This window comes from Apium graveolens, chromosome 6 (genome assembly GCF_009905375.1).
Source record: "Apium graveolens cultivar Ventura chromosome 6, ASM990537v1, whole genome shotgun sequence".
Classification (NCBI taxonomy): domain Eukaryota; kingdom Viridiplantae; phylum Streptophyta; class Magnoliopsida; order Apiales; family Apiaceae; genus Apium; species Apium graveolens.
Window position 1 is genome coordinate 214,025,796 of NC_133652.1, and position 12,693 is coordinate 214,038,488.

The following is a 12,693-nucleotide window of genomic DNA, read 5'->3' on the forward strand; positions in this document are numbered from 1 at the left end:
CATTCCGCCAGAATTCACACTTCGAGAATTTGGCATATAACTGCTCCTCTCTGAGTATTCCTAGAGCTATCCTCAAATGCTCTGCATGTTCTGCCTCAGTCCTTGAGTAGATCAAAATATCATCGATAAAAACTATCACACACTTGTCCAAGTACTTCTTAAATACTCTATTCATTAAATCCATGAAAGCCGCTGGGGCGTTGGTTAATCCAAAGGACATTACCAAGAACTCATAATGCCCATACCTGGTACGGAACACTGTCTTGGAAATATCTTCGGGTTTAATCTTTAGTTGGTGATATCCAGTTCTCAGGTCAATCTTGGAAAAATAAACAGCATCCTTTAGTTGGTCGAACAGATCGTCTATTCTAGGTAATGGGTACCTGTTCTTTATGGTTAGCTTGTTCAACTCTCGATAGTCTATGCACAACCTCATGCTCCCATCTTTCTTCTTAACAAATAAAACTGGTGCTCCCCACGGAGACACACTGGGTCTTATCATACCCTTATCCAAGAGTTCCTGCAATTGGATAGCTAATTCCTTCATTTCTAACGGGGCTAACCGGTAAGGTGCTTTTGAAACTGGCGCCGTCCCTGGGGCCAACTCAATAGCAAATTCAATCACTCTATCGGGTGGTAATCCCGGAAGGTCTTGTGGGAATACATCTTCAAATTCGTTGACTACTGGAATATCTTGTAAGTTGGGCACCTCCTTCTGCGTGTCCACCACATAGGCTAGGTAGGCCTCACTTCCTTTTCGTAGCATCCTTTTGGCCTGAGCCATAGTCAAAAATTTCTGCGTCTGCCTCTTTCCTCTAAATATAACTTCTTTCTTCCCGGGGATATTTAACTTAACTTTCTTCCCTTTACAGTCTATCTGAGCATCGTTGCTAGATAGCCAGTCCATTCCCAAAATTACATCAAACTCCCCTAATTTAAAAGGAATCAGATCAACACCGAAAGATTGCTCCCCTATGCCTATCTCACAGGCGGGGTGAATCTGGTTAACAGGAATAATTTCATAATTGGCTATTTCTACTTGTAAGGGTTCTATCAAGGGTTTAGCCTTAAGTCTTAACTTACGCGCAAAGTCCCTTGATATAAAAGATTTAGTTGCTCCCGAATCAAATAAAACATTTGCACTGACTGAATTTAGAGAAAGGGTACCTGCTATCACATCTGAATCTTTCATAGCATCCTGGACTGTCATGTTGAAAGTCCTTGCAGTAGGTGGCTTATTGGAAGCAGCCCTGCTTGCTCCCGAAGCTGCTGGTTTGTTCATTGGGCATTCCCTCTTCCAATGACCTGGGCGTCCACACAGATGACAATTGGTGGTTGGAACGATGGCAGGGGTTGATGATGGGCACTTATTTGAATAGTGGCCCTCCCGACCGCACTTAAAACAGGTTACTGGCCTTTCTTTACACTCCCCAGTGTGATTCCTTCCACATATGTTACAGGCTGGCAATGGGGGCCGAGACTGGTTGGAATAGGACATTCTTGACTTCTGGCCGCCCTGGCTCACACTCACACTCATTGGTCGCTTAAACCCAGTGTTCCTTCCTGGCAGGGACACTGCTCCTCGATTAAATCTAGTTGGGAAGCTCCTTCCTGCGGAACCTCCACCCATGCTCATACTTTTCCTCTTTATTCCTTTCTTCTCTCTTTCCTTCTGCATCTGTTCACTTCCGACTTCTACAATCGTTGCCTTTTGCACCAGAGTGGCATAGTCCGTAAGCTCAAGGATTGCCACCCTATTCTGAATCCATGGTTTCAGTCCCTGCTGAAACCTCCTAGCTTTCTTTTCCTCGGTGCTCACAAACTCCGGCACAAACCTTGATAACTCAGTAAATTTCGCTTCGTACTCTGCTACAGACAAGTTATTCTGCTTTAGCTCCAAGAACTTGAGCTCCATCTGGTTTTCCATAAACCTCGGGAAATACTTTCCCAGAAACAACTGACTAAATCTCTCCCAGGTTATAATAGCATCTGTCTCCATGTTTTTCTTGGCCTCCCACCAGTAGTTAGCTTCTCCTTTCAGAAGGTAGGTAGCAAATACAGTTTTCTGTGCCTCATCGATACTCAAAATCTCAAAAGATTTCTCCATTTCCTTTAACCATGCCCTTGCCTCAACTGGGTCGGCTGATCCGTGGAACTCAGGGGGCTTAAGGGACTTAAAAGCCCTGAAAGAGTTTGCCACTGCATTGTTACTTCCTTGAGGGGGTGGGTTGGGTTGACGTTCCAAATTCTGTCTTAGGAGTTGCATGAACTGGCTCATGGGATCCATGCCTGGGTTTGGTACTGGTTGCTCAACCTCGGTTTCTCCTTCTTCAGCCTCTATCTCAAATCCCTCAACATCATATGTATCCTCTTCCTCTTCATACAGGGAGTCATCCTGTTCCACATAATCCTCATCTTCCTCTTCACTGTGTTCTTGGTTTCTATTGTCCTGATTATGGCTTCCCTGGTCCTCAGACCTAGGGTTCGCCCTAGTTCCAATCTTTCTTGGCGGCATGATTCTGATAATAATAAAAACAATTATTGGGAAAAATTCAACGTTAGGTCACAATCATATACAACATTGTGCCTTGCACAGCTCTTATAATGGGGAGAACGTATATCGCAATTCTATTATTTTAAGAAAGCTCTAATACGAAGTGCAATAATAATAATAAAACAGTGATCCCGTCACTATGGAACTGAACCGAAAGGAAACAAATATATACATAATGCGAGAATACATAGTTTGATCTGGTCAAAAGTACAACAGTGCTACAGTCATCTGTCCCAAAAGTGATACACAAGAGTCTATCTGTCTAGTCAGAAAAAGGGATGCTATATACAAGTCAACTATCCCGGAAAATTGGCTCTTACTAAGGCCTCGGCTAACTAGACAACTAGACTATTCCATCATCAATCCTGAATCACACACCGGAGCGGGTCAGCTCCCAAACCCTTTCCATCGCATGACGGAAGATATAGTCGGCCTGCCGCCTGGAGATCCTACCATGCCTGTCCCCCTGGAGAGATCTGAGTCTCGCTCGGGACGTGAGCTCTATCCCCGTAAGCTCCCTCCTCAAGGATCGGGGTATAGAAGCCCTGGTCTCATAAGCTCGGGTACGCCTACCCGCCCTCTCTGCATCCAACTCCCTCCTGGCCTCATCTAGTCGGCCCTCGGCAACAGCCACTCGGGTCCTCAATACATCCTGAACATATCCATGAGCTAACGAAGACTGCCTGTGGGTAGGGTCAAGAGGTGGTGAATCCGGAGCCGCTGAGGGTGCCTCCTCGGTCTGCCTAGGCTCGGAAGTATGGGTCTCTGAGCTGTCATCATCAGGAATCCAAGATAGTGGTGGAGGGGTAGGGGCTCTGACCACCGGAAGTGTGGGTAAAGGGATACCAGCATACACTACCACAGATCCAACACGCTCCTCAGCTACTGGGACCTCATCCGGGTCCTCCTCATCTGGAATAGCAATAACCTCTGTCTCTGACTCCTCTGAGGGGTCCTCCTCATCTGAAACAGCAATGACCTCCGTCTCAGGCTCCTCTGAGGGGTCCTCCTCATCCTCCTCCATCTCAGGCTCCTCCTGATCCTCAACATCTAACAATGCCTCATCATGCTCACGCTCGAACATCTCGGGGTCCTCTATCTCAGGCGCCTACACATTAAACGAGCTAAGTTACTATCATGATACTTATAAGGGTTCCCGTAAGGGTTTTAACTGTCAGCACTACTTTAAGTAGTCCGACCATGAACTTGGCAAGAGTTCTTATTATCTTTGTGAGTTTGTTATTATATCGTCGCATCATCTCTGAGGTTTATAACGCTTAGCTCTGATACCATTTCTGTAACACCCCCAGATCCGGGGTCGGGGATCCGGGTTGTCACGGTCTTTCTTTCCACAATATCACTTCACTTAATTAATAATAAATAACCTCATGCTGTGACCCCACCCTAACACACACCACAACCCGTTATAGTCTCAGAGATGAAATTGAAATAAGTACAAGTCTTTGAATCCACAATTTAAAATTATTACAACCCAAAATGATTACTTGATAATTTACAGTTAATTGCCATTATCTGCCACAAGTTATAATTATACATAATTTGATTCTCAAAAGTAGATGGTCTGAACTACAATGGATCTACCTCTGCAGCTATAGCAGCTACAACATCATCGGGAAGACGCGGGACGCTTCCCACGCGCTTGCGCTGGGTCTGCTGGAGTCTGGCCATCTCTCCTAACTGTTGTTGTGTGATGAAGAAATAAAGCAAGAGTGAGCCTTACAGCTCGCAAGATAATATATATAGTGATAACAATAATATAAGCATCTAAATGGATACTTAATAGAATCTCTATCATATGCAAGATAATTACTTACTAGATATAAGTAAAAACAAGGAATGAAGTTACCAATACTTCACCACACTTATATCATTTATAAAGCTACTTGAACTACCACCGTTCAAAGTATTATAAGTTTTAAGAAAAACATCCCATAGATGAGACCACAAGTTAAGACTTGAATAGATTCAATCTTTGAAATATTATTGAATGAAAAAGTTATGAGATACTTTATTTAGTCCCGATATATATATATATATATATCCACATATATATCTCTTTAAACATTTCCTGGAACCTCTGTTATGTAAAGTATGAACAGAGTTTGAAACATCCAATGAATTTTGGAAAGGAAAAGAATTTTGGCATAAACCAGATATCTTGCTGATCAGGCAAAGATACCAATAAGTAACCTTTTCTACTGTAGATGGATGAATTCCTCACCGGTCATCACCCTGGCCGCATTAGGACCTCGCGCTAGACCGTTACCCGGCCCCTCACGCGTTGATGGACTGCCACCCAGCCACTTACACAATAATAGACCGTACCCCGACCTGTCGCTTATGCCGACTCAATTAGATGGGCTTACTTCCCGAACGTTGGGCAAGTAATCAATTCATTTACCAAAACTGCAACCTCATTGCGAATATAAAATACACCGCAGAGCCGGATTCCCCAGGTTTTGAGCGAGTATTTAAATCCCCTTAAAAGGAAGATCTTCAATATAAAAAAAAAGAGTTTTGGGATCCGCTCTGACTTTTAAAAATCATTTTGAAGACTCGAAAACACTTTAAAGAGTGTTTGGAGTAAAGCCGATTTAATGAAGTAAATCAGTCCCCAGAATATTTAGAAAATGACTGAATATTATTATTTAAATAATATTCCCATAAAGAATAATCTTTATAAAAATAATTGAAGTAGAAGTATTAAAACTTATACTTGAAATAAACATTAAATAACCAAAGATATACTTATATGAAAGTATTATCCTTATTTGAATAATCGAAAATAAGTTTGATTATTGACATCTTATTCTTTAATAAAATAAAGAATATATCTCAGCACATAATCGGAGTCATAGATCCTCAAATGAATATTCAAATAATATTCATAAATAATATAAAAGAGTCATAAGTCCTCGAATGAATATTCAAATAATATTCAATAAATAATATAAAAGAGTCATAAGCCCTCGAATAATATTCGAATAATATTCAGATAAATAAATAAAAGGAGTCATACGCCTTCGAATAATATTCGAAATAATATTCAATAATAAAATAAAGTTAAAGCTATCGAATAAACCTTATTCGATTAATAGTTTGGAAAACTATAACCATATATATATAAATATAAATATATATATATATATATATATATATATATATATATATATATCCATATCCATATATACAAAAATCTACTCGGGATCCTCGACTCCCGGTTTTAGAAAATATTTTCACCTTTGGGTCCCTATACTAAGGGTATATGCAAGATACCGCTATCCTCTAGCATAGGTATTATCAACTGAACCAACAGATATATATTTCAAGAATATGAAACAGGCATGCATATATACCATATCACATGCTACAATATATCGCAAGAATTTGCTAAATAACCAACATGCATCTATCGCAAGATAATGCATATACAAGTGTATACATCACAACAACAGTATAACGGATAGAATACTTGCCTGAGCGACTTGGGGGTGAGAAAGGCTCGGGACGAGTCTGATAACCTATAAACAACAAGTAAGTTGGAATTAAACCAAAGTCACTTGTAAATCTATACTTTAACTAACTTAGATTCTAACGCTTGTTTTGCGCTCACCGATTCGCTTAAGTCACTCGGGTACCCTCGGCTCCACCATTTTTAATAATTTAACCTTTACGAGTTTTAAAGCGATTCCTTCGCGAATGTCTTACCAACTGCCTAACACACTTACCATAAATGTTTCATACATTAATTAACCCTTTTTGGTCTTTAACCTACATTTCAAAGTAAGGCGAGGGAAAAAGTTTCGTTCGCGAAACGCCGTTACTTGAAACGGTCGTTTCTCCTAAACCGTGCATCGGAATCGAACGAACTACATATCAAAACGAAGCTCGTAACATGAGCTATCTAATCATGGCAGTGGTCATAATCTAGCAGGGGGTTCTCGGGTCCTAATGCTATGCAGAAAAACAGTCCAAAGAAAATCGGACGTTACGACGGCTATGTTTACGCGATTTCCAAATTTTAAACCATACAAAACCAACCACAAACCAACCTCAAATCCAACATACAACCAACATCCATCCTTATCACATCATAACAACCCCAACCAATTCAATTTAATCATTCATACTTATGCTTAAACTTAACTTTAATCATACTTAAGTTCCTTTAAATCAAAACCACAACAATTACCATTCCATTTCACTACCATTCCAAATCCCAAACTCTAAATCATAACAACAAGCTACAATATCAACCCACTAATCAAAATCATCTTATAATATATAGGAATCTAGGGTTTGGAGATGGTATACCTTCCTTGAAGTGGTGGGTGGAGCTAGGAAGCCTTAAGAAGCTTTGAGAAGTCTTAAGAATGCTTGGATCTTCAAGAAAAACAAGAAAAAGTTCAAGTTAAAAACTTGAAAACACTATTCATTGTCTTCTTCTTTGATTAAATGAAGAAGATAGAGAAAGAATTAATGGCTTAAACTCATGATATAGTCCTAACTAAGCATGAAGATGATTAGGGAATTATCTTACCAATTTAGGAAGCTTGGATCTTGGATTTTAAAAAATCTTGCCTTTAAAAAGTAAGAAAGCCGAGAGCAATGAAGAACTAATGCCTTGGTTGCTTTTGATTTTTGATGAGAATGATTTTTACTTGGCTTGGTTGACTTGTTTTGTGCTTGCTTTAGTCAATTACCTTCTTGCCCTTGAATTTGTGTGGTTACAAAGCCACCACACCTCCTCCTTCCCATGTCATGCTTATGTCATCCTCATGATGTCATCCTCCCTTCCTTGTCCTCTTTCTATTGGTTGGATGACATCATTCCCACTAATCCCTTTGATTAACTTCCTAATCGTTTGCCTAATGACCGCTGATCTGTTATACGGTTCGCTTAACTTTCGTTCTCGTTTATCGTTTGAAGGATCATACCCGGGATCTTATTACTTAGGTTCCCTTAATCTTTCTCAATACATTATATTCCTTTTTATGATCCTCTATTATAATCCTTTAATTTAAATCCTTTTTATCCTGTTACCTTATACTCAATTCTCTCCGTATCTTGTGGATTTCCGGGAAAAACCAAAGTGTTCGGAATTGGATTCTGACGATCTTTACATACACTTATATACTTCATAGAGTACTAATAATATCCCAGAATATCCATAACAGAACCCCTACATAGTGTGGCGTGAAAAGTTTTCTCATTCAGCTAAAACACTATTCACAAGGGTTACAAAAAGTTGAAAATTTTGGGGTTATTACACTCTTCTTCCAATTCTCCATTGAGAAAAGTACTTTTCACATCCATTTGAAAGACTTTAAACTTTTTGTGAGCAGCATAAGCCAAAAAGATTCTTATGGCTTCCAAGCTAGCAACTGGTGTAAATGTTTCACCATAATCAATACCCTCCTGGTGAGAGTAACCCTTAGCAACCAGCCTTGCTTTGTTCCTTGTAATTATGCCATCAGTGTCAGCTTTGTTTATGAACACCCACTTTGTGCCAACAATGGATCTGTTCTTTGGTCTTGGTACTAGGGTCCAGACTCTATTTCTTTCAAATTCATTTAACTCTTCCTGCATTGCTTGCACCCAATCAGCATCTTGAAGAGCTTCTTCCACTTTCTTTGGTTCAGTCTGAGATAGAAAAGAATGATAGAGACATTCATTTGATGTTGTAGTTCTAGTTCTGACACCTGCTTCAGGATCTCTAATTATTAAGTCCGGTGTATGTAATTTGGTCCATTTCCTTGCAGATGGAAGTTGATTTCTAGAACTGGATCCTCCCCCATGATCCATGCTATCTCCATCATCATTTTCTGATGCTCCCCCTGTAGTTATGCTCTCTGAGACTTCAGAATTTAAGTTAGATCCTTCACGATTTGAAGAATCAGAGTTTCCAGAATTATCAGAATTTGACTCATCAGAACTTGAAGAGCCAGTGACAGGTTATGATGCTTCTTGAGAGTCTTGAGTTGTGGTAGGATCTTCAGCTTGCTCCCCCTGGACAGGTGCATTTTCCTTTGGAGTTGTTACCACAGTTTCAATGACATCAGAACTTAACCCATCAGAACTTACAGGATCAGAGTTTAAGTCATCAGAATTTACAGTATCAGAGTTTAAATCTTCATTTTCAAATATCAGCTGATCATGATCATTGTAATCTTCAAGTCCAGTAATCTTCTTTTCATCAAAAGATACATTGATAGATTCCATAAAAACCCTTGTTCTTAAATTGTAGACTCTGAAGGCTTTTATGGAAAGGTGATATCCAACAAAAATTCCTTCATCAGCTTTTAGATCAAATTTTGACAGCTGTTCAGGATGAGTCTTAAGAATAAAACACTTACAACCAAATATATGAAAGTATTTCAGATTTGGCTTCTTTTTCTTCACCATCTCATATGGTGTTTTTCCATGCTTGTTTATGAGTGTAGCATTCTGTATAAAACAAGCAGTCTACACAGCTTCAGCCCAAAAGTAGGGTGGTAGATTTGCTTCTTCAAGCATAGTTCGTGCAGCTTCTATGAGAGTCCTGTTCTTTCTTTCTACAACTCCATTTTGCTGTGGAGTTCCTGGTGCAGAAAATTCCTGTTTGATTCCATGCTCTTTGCAGAACTCTTCCATGATTGAATTCTTGAACTCAGTGCCATTATCACTTCTTATAATTTTAACAAAATCTTTGACCAACTTATCCAGCTGTCTAACATGATCAGTTAGAGTAGATGCAGTTTCATTCTTCTTGTGCAAGAAATACACGCAAGTGTACCTTGTGAACTCCTCCACTATAACCATAGCATATTTCTTCTTTGCAATAGACATGACATTGACTGGACCAAATAGATCAAGAATTGAGGATTCAGTTTTGCTCTTGAAAGAAGATTTTCTTTGTTTTGCCTTTTGACATGAATCACAAAGGCCATCAGGAGCAAATACTGATTTTCGCAGTCCTCTCACAAGATCTTTCTTTACAAGCTCATTTATGTTGTTGAAATTTAAATGAGAGATTCTTTTGTGCCAATTCCAGTTTTCTTCAATTGATGCTCTACTCAACAAACCGATTGCAGAACCATCAGAACTTGTTGTAAGTATGGCTTCATAAATGTTACCATGCATGTAACCTTTCAGAACCACTTTGCCTGTAGAATTACTTACAACTTTATAGTGTTCTTTAAAGAAATCCACATGATAACCTCTGTCATAGATTTGACTCACACTTAGCAGATTGTGTTTAAGTCCTGAGACAAGAGCTACTGATTCAATGATGACATTCCCAAGATTGATATTGCCATATCCCAGAGTTTTTCCCATGTTGCCATCTCCATAAGAAACTCCTGGGCCAGCTTTCTCCACAAAGTCTGATAGCAAGGCTTTATTTCCAGTCATATGTCTTGAACATCCACTGTCCAGAACTAGGATGTTTTTCCTGTTGCCCTGCAATCACAAAGACCACTAATGGTTAGTTTTAAGGACCCAGACTTGCTTGGATCCTTTGGCCTTTTTAAGTTTGTTAGCATTTGCAACGGATTTAATTTTAGAGTTTATGCTAACATGCTGTTTATCAGAATTTATATCAGACTTTGCATCAGACTTTACACTAGAAGGAATTAAAGTAACTTTCTTCAAAGAAGATTTTATTTGATAATAGTCATAGTACAAACTATGATATTCCTTACAAGTATAAATGGAATGCCATAAACTACCACAATGAAAACAAGGATTTTGTGGCTTAAACCTAACAGACTGACTCTTAACTCCTGATCTAGGAGGTAAAGAGTTTATATCTTTATTCTTCCTGTAAAAAAAAGCAAGATGGTTAGAGTTTCCACAGTTATAACATTTCTTTCTAGGAGCATTAGGAACAAGCATATAATTATTGCTTTTGTTCATACCTTCCTTTCCATTCCTATTTTTCCTAGATTCCTTTACCTAGTTGACATTCCTAATCTCTTTCAGCTTATACTTAAGCTGCTTCTTTGCCATTAAGCCTATGTTGACTTCAGCTGGTTTATCCTGTTTTAATTTGTCAGAAGTTGACTTATCCTTAACTTCTGTCACAGACTCTTTCATCTTTTCAGAATCAGACTTTACGGTTTTTGCTACAAACTTAACAGGATTTACCTTTGGCTTAGCAGTCTGTTTAACAACAATTGGCTCAATTTGTTTAGTTCCTTTTTCACTTTTATCATCTCCATAATCTAAGCCCTCTTTCCAGTTTCCACTACTTAGTAAATTCTGAGTTGCTCTGCCAGAGTTAGTCCAAGTTCTGATAATCTCTCTTTCCTTTTCTAAGTCAGCTTTTAGAGATTCATTCAATTTTAACACTTGATCTCTAACATATAAAGCATCATCTTTTTCTTTCTTAGTTTGATGAAGTAAAACTAACTCCTTTTCTAAATAATCATTTCTCTTTTTATAAGCAAGATTTTCAGATGTTAATCTTTCACATGTTAAAGTCTGATCTCTATAACTAATGAACATTGTTTTAAGATATAATCTCAACTCAGTAATATCATCAGTATAAAAGGCATAAGTTGTTTGAGGTACCTTCAATTCAGCAGTTTCAGGACTGCTGTCAGCATTTGCCATCAGGGCATAGTTCACCTCATGTTCAGAATCTGAAGTGTTTGTCCAGCTTTTATTTTTTGTGACAAGTGCCTTGCCTTTGTCACTTTTTCCTTTCTTGTAGTCAGGAGATATGTGGCCTCTTTCACCACAGTTGTAGCATTTGACATTTGAGTTGTCTCCTCTGTCAGACTTTCCTCCCTTTCCTTCAGACTTTCTAAACCCTTTCTTATTAGAACTTCGACTTTTCCTGGAAAACTTCTTGCCTTTTCTGAATTTCCTGTAGGCTATCTTTGTGATACCCTTCACCATAAGAGCAAACAATTTCATCATCTCTTCATCTGCATCTATTTCAGGTAAACTTTCAGTTTCCGAATCCTCATCATCAGAATATGATGACTCTGAATCAGACTTTATGATGAGAGCCTTTTCTTTGCCCCTTTTTGAGGCAGCCATTTTAGGAGATTCTTCCTCATCCTTAAGAGAAACTGTCCTTGACTTTCTTCCATGCCTCTTGCTCCTTTCATCCATCTCAAGTTCATAAGTCTTGAGCATACCATAAATTTCATCAAGAGTAGTTTCAGTAAGGTCATAGTTGTCTCTTATGGTAGTAGACTTCAAATCCCAATTTTCAGGAAGAGCTAAAAGGAATTTTAGATTTGAATCTTCGAGATCATATTCCTTGTCCACCAGTGACAGATCATTCAAGAGTTTGACAAACCTGTCATATAAGTCAGTTAAAGACTCATCAGTTTTTGAGTCAAAGTACTCATACTATTGAGTGAGTATAGTCCTCCTGTTTTTCTTGATTGCATCGGTTCCCTGGCATCTTGTCTCCAAAGCATCCCATATCTCCTTTACAGTTTTGCAATGAATTACCCTGTTTGACATGACATTATCAATGGCACTATGCATCAAATGCCTTACCCTTGCATCCTTGGCAATAGATGAGATGTCTTCAGCTGTATACTCACCTTTCTTCTTTGGTATGGTCTTTGCTGGTTGTTCAGCAACTAAAACAGAGAGCTTGGTAGGCTTATGTGGCCCTTCATTAATTCTGTCAAGGTATTCTGGATCTGTAGCTTCCAGAAACATAGCCATCTTCACTTTCCATATGGGATACTCAGAAGGTCTAAGTATGGGAATCCTAATAGTCTCATATCGACTGTGGGTTTGAGTTTTTTGAGTTTCTTCAGTTTTGGTGGGTTTGGTTAGAGTTTGTGCTTCTTCAGACATGATTTTTTTGGATCTTTACTGTATGTGTATTAACAGATAAGCTCTGATACCAATTGTTAGGTCACACAACACTGTAGAAGGGGGTTGAATATAGTGTTAATACAATCTAATCGATTTAACACAAGTATGTAACAAAGATCAAGTATATTGAATAAACTCTGTTACAATAAGAACTGTTGTTCTCTCTCAGTGATGAACAAATATCACTAAGAGTTGCTAGGTTACAATGTATAATCTTCTCGATAATGATAACACATATAGTGTAAACCCTAAGTCTGTGTTTATATATTACACAGTTACAAGATAACGTC